This window comes from Medicago sativa, chromosome 8 (assembly GCF_051527215.1).
Source record: "Medicago sativa cultivar Bolivia chromosome 8, Bolivia_mono, whole genome shotgun sequence".
In the NCBI taxonomy this organism is placed as follows: domain Eukaryota; kingdom Viridiplantae; phylum Streptophyta; class Magnoliopsida; order Fabales; family Fabaceae; genus Medicago; species Medicago sativa.
This window is the reverse complement of record NC_140756.1, coordinates 51,438,271-51,444,030: the sequence shown is the minus strand read 5'-3', so window position 1 is coordinate 51,444,030 and position 5,760 is coordinate 51,438,271.

The window sequence follows — 5,760 nt, the reverse complement described above, 5'->3', positions numbered from 1 at the left end:
TAAAGTTAATAAATTAATTTAGATTAATGTGCACAAACTAATTTACAATAATGTTAAGAAAATATTTCAGAATAATGTTAATAAAATAATTTAGTATAAAGTTAAGAAAATAATTTAGAATAATGTAAACAAAATATTTTAGAATAAAGTTAATAAATTAATTTAGAATATAGGCCTTAAATGTAACCAAAAAAAATGAAGGCCTAATTGAAAATTGTTTAGTGCATAGGTTTTATATGCACTAAATTCAGTCAAAAACAAGAAAAAAAAAACGTGTAAAACACAATAAAACCATGGTTGAATAACCGACCAAAGTCCAACAAACGTGTTCTTGAGTTGTGACCACCGGCCTAACTAGCGTGAGTTAACTCACGCTAGTGTTAACCGTGCGTGAGTTAACTCACGCTAGTGTAAATCCCGGGCGTGAGTTACAATCTCCCCTATAAATACACTCCTAAACTTCCCCATTTCCTCACACCATCTCTCATTCTCATTCTCTCCCCCTATGAATCTTCTTCCTTTCCTTATTTTATTTTTTTATATTTATTTTATGATTGCGTATTGAATTAATAAATTGTATTGAATTAATAAATTCAAATAAAGGAAATTAGAATAAAAATTGGGATAGCGTGAATTCGAATAAATATTGCGTATCGAATAAGTAAATTATAATAAGTACACAACATTAATTCAAATAAAAATGGCGTATTGAATAAATAAATTCGATAAGTACACAACATTAATTCTTGGACAATTTTATTTAGATATAATTTCATTTACGTTACATTACATTGTGGTATCATTACATTACATTACGTAAAAGACATGTACGTCAACTATCATTACATTACATTCGGAAATGTACCTTCCAACTACAACAATTATCTTACCACTAAATGGGGTCAATTCAAACTAGTTAAAAAGCAGGACTCCGACATTCGTCCCGTAAGTGCTTATGTTCCATTCCAAATGTTAAATTCTTGTTGGTCTTGGTTTAAAATGATAGTATCTAAGTGCCAACGGAATGAGGTCCAGACCTTGACACTTCGATACCATCATTTAAACGAAGCCAACAAGAAATTAACACTTAGAATGGAACAAAAACACTCCGGACGAATGCCGTGTCCCGCCATTTAACTAGTTTGAATGACCCCATCCAAAGGAAGACAATTGTTGTAGTTGGAATGTGCATTCCAACTACAACAATTGTCTTACCTTCGAAATGGGGTAAATTCAAACTTGCCAAACAACAGGACTCAAGCATTTCGCTCGGCATTCATGCCTTCCTTTGAAAAGAATAAATTTTTGTTAGGGTTGATTTAAATGAATGTATTCCGAGTGCCACCGAAATGAGGTCCATTCCTTGACACTTAATACCTTCATCTAAACCAGCCAAACAAAAATTTAATCTTTTCAAAGGAAAAACATAAATGTTGAGCGAAATGCTTGACTCCTCACCGTTTGGCAAGTTTGAATTACCTCATTTCGTAGGTGAGACAAATGTTGTAGTTTGAATGCACCTTACCCTAACTAATGACGATCTTCTCGGCGGAATCAAGCTGTTGATGATATCTTCGCCTTGATCTCAGCAACGTCACCCGCATATCGATCCACCGGAACTTGGTGTGCTCCCAAAACATACTCGTCACGTTTTCGTCGTTCTTTAACTCCACCCAAGTGAATGATATGTTCCCCTCGTCGAGCTTTGGACGTTTATACAGAATATTTTGCACCCTCCTTGTGTACGTGGGGTTGACTCCTTGGTAGAATTCATTCAGTTGATCCTTGAGACCTCTTAACGTTACATCAAGGCACCGAACCTTTAACCTCGAGTTTCTCCGCCGTTGAATTTTGCATGAACGTCGATCCACCCGACCATTGCTTCAAATCTACACAATTACAAATTAAAGACAATCAATGAAAAACTCATTCAAACATTTCATCAAACACTTGGAGTGCAAATTATACATAAACCCTAAAAATGATAACTACAACATAAACATGCAAAGATCAAAATAATTAAGCAATATTACTCATTTGCATGTAACATTCTATCATATATTGCAAAAAACAAAATAACCAAAAATTAAACAAACCCTAAATCTAAAAAAATCTAATCTAAGTGTAAAACATCTAACATAATCATGCAAACATCTAAACATCATAAGAATTAAACACTATAAGTCATTTGCATGTAGCATTCTATAATTTCTTGCAAAAAAATTTAAAATTTTAACAAAACAATAAACCTAAAAAATTCTAGATTAAGTGAAATTTTTTATCATAACAACATAGTTTAAGTGAAAGCTTACTTGTTCTTGTTGTTGTAGTGTTGTTTGATTTGAAGTTGAAGGAATTTTGAAGTTGGGAAATTTGAGAGAAAATTGAGAAGTGTGTGTGTTGTTTGATGAAAATGAGGCGAATGAGGTTCGCCCGGGTTAATAACATCACGTAGCGCAACTTAAGTCACGTAGCGTGACTTAAGTTGCGTAAACATTGCAACTAGCGTAAGTTAACTTACGTAACACATGTTAACATGCGTAGGGGTATATTTGTATTTTACTTTGGGAGTGAGTAAAACTCGTTTGGGTAAAGAGCAGGATTCCAAAAAATTGGCCTTTTTTTTGGGCCCATTTTTTTCAAAACGCGAGTTCCTTTTATACAAGCCCAAACTGAAAAGTTTACTGAATAGTTATCTTTACAGGTAACACGTTCCCGAGATGAAACTTTTCTTTTTCTTTCTTGTCTAAGTTCTCAAAACATGAACAGGGGAACACATACCAGCTTAGGGTTGCGATTCCGACGGTGGAAATTCATATTTTGACTAGTTTATTTTTTAGATAGTTTTATTAACAATTTTAGGAACTTGTGAAACTTACTTTTTTGGATGGTTTTACGGATGACTTAAACTTAGAGACTTACGAAACTTATGATTTTGTGCGTTAATTTTTGCATTTTGATGTTAAGTTGAGCATAACGTTTTATTATTATAGTTTGGTATAATTTGCCTTTGTGATTAAGTCATATTTTGCACTATTGACCTATTTAAAATATTATATTAGCTTATATATGTCATGCATAAAATAAATTTTATATAATTTTAATTTTAGGTAAACTCGTACATTTCTCGAGTCGAGTGTACTAGGCAAAACGAGTTGAGGTATACTCTCGAGTCGTAAAATTGGTTGCTTCTTAATGGAGTTACAAACACAACTGTTTGGTCATCTAATGTTACAAGCAAAGAAGGGAACAACTCAATTGCACATTTGATGGATTCTGGTAATCTTGTGGTACAAAATCGAAATGATTCTAATGCAGAACATTTTTTGTGGCAGAGTTTTGATTACCCGTGTGACACGTTATTGTTAAATATTGAATGAAACTGGAATGACACTATTATTTACTTAAAACAACGACTGACCCCTTTAGGTAATATCCATTTACTTAAAACAAGTTTACTTTCTGAGAGAAATCCTCGATAGATCGGTAATATCCATTTACCGACTGACCCCTTTAGGCCATGGACAACTTTCAGTTTGGACAAAAAAGGCAAGAAACTAGAAAGTCATTTTAACTGGTGAGGAAGATGAGTGTGAAAACTATGCATTGTGTGGTGGTTATTCTATTTCTATATGCAATATGGATGGGAATGATCCCACTTGTGAATGTATGAAAGGCTATGTTCCCAAATTTCCACAACAATGGTAAATATCAAATTGGTCTAATGGTTGCTTTCAGAAGAATGAATCTTTTATGTCAGGTTCAATTAAGCTGTTGAAGTAATAATTTGTGACTCATCATGCTTTCCATTTTTCAGATTATGTGCTGATCAATGACAGTGGTAAAACTCGGAAGCTGGTTGGAATCATGGTTGGCATTACTAGTTTTGGATTGGCTATATGTATATGCATAATCATCATCATCATCGTCATCATCATAAAATATAAAGCGAGGTAGGTTATGTCTCTCATATTTTCTTTTATTTCAACCAATCTGGGGCAGGAAGAATGTTTTATAAGAATCATTATGAAAATATATTCAAGAGAGAAGACGCACAATCATTTGATTTGGAAATCATAGCTCAAGCCATTGGAAACTTTTCAAGTAGTAACAAATTGGGTGAAGGTGGCTTTGGACCAGTATACACGGTGCTATTACATGATATTTCTTAAACTTCACCATTTCCATGGTGAAAACACAGAGAAAGCTTAAAACTTGTTGAAGAAGAAAGGAAGAAAATGAGAGAAAAAGTGATTTCATTCAATAATCCCAATGAACTATTACAACAGTGCTATTTATAACAGTTCATGAACCTAACAAACTTGTAACTAACTTTTAGATCTAGTAAAGCTAGTACACTATAAGGATCTATGGAATCACAAGGAAACTTGCTCTCCAAGTAATCTAATGTTGGTAACTTGCTCTGCAAGTTACTTAATGATACAAGGAGTAAGTAGTTTAACACCCTCCCTCAAGCTTAGCATGGTAAATGTCTAGCATGTTAAGCTTGGGAATGAAGGACTGAAAGCTTTTGGGTGGCAATGGCTTTGTGAAGAAATCTGCAAGTTGTAACTGGGATTTGATAGGAAGTAGTTTGAAGAGACCCCGCTGCAATCTTTCTCTAACAAAGTGACAAGCCTATCTCCAAATGTTTTGTCCTTTCATGAAACACGGATTCCCGGCTATGTGAATAGCACTTTGATTGTCACAATACAACACCGGTGACTTGATGCAAGATACTCCCAAATCTTTCAAAGCAAATAAAGAAGCCACCGCAATTCACAATCGGCAAATGAAAGGGCTCGTATTCGGCCTCTAATGAACTTCGGAAACCGTTTACCGTTTCTTAGCTCTACATGAAATAAGTGAGGATCCAAGGAAGAAGCAATAGCCGAGGTTGATCTTCCCGTATTAGGACACCCCGCCCAATCCGCATCCGTAAAACCAAGCGGTTGTAAAGTGGAATCTCTTCGAATAACGACCTTGACCAGAGTTCCCTTGAGATATCCGACAACCCTACAAGCCGTTTCATAATGAGTAATAGTTGGAGCTGATAGAAATTGACTCAATTGTTGAGTTACAAAGGCTATATCCGGTCCGGTTGTGGTAAGGTACAAGAGTTTTCCCACAAGTCTTCTATAGCCGAGAATATCATCATAAGCCTTTGAAGTGTCCCGATGTAGTTTGATAGATGGATCACGTGGTGTTGATAATCGGTTTTGAACCAAGTAATCCGTGTCATGAATGAGATCAAGACAATATTTTCTTTGGCAAATACCGATTCCGGTTTCGGAATGTGCCACCTCTATGCCAAGAAAATATTTAAGCCGACCAAGGTCCTTGATCTTAAACTACGTGTCAAGTGTATGTTTAATTTTATGAATCTCGGTTAAAGAGTTCCACTGCTACTATAACATCATCTACATAAACTAGCAATGCAAAGTGAACATAGAGTCCGAATGCAGAGTGAAGAGGGAACGATCGAAGCGGTACCGTTTTATACCCTTGACTAAGTAAAAAACCGGTCAATTTTTCATACCACTTCCCGCTTGCTTGTTTTAAACCATAGAGTGACTTCAACAGTTTACACACTTGATTTGGTTTAGGACCGACAACACCTTGAGGGACGGTACATATAAACATCCTCAGATAAATCTCCATGTAGAAAAGCATTATTTACATCTAATTGATGTAAATGCCATGAATTAATGGATGCTATAGCAAGAAGAGTTACGACGGTGGTAATCTTGGCCACAGTGA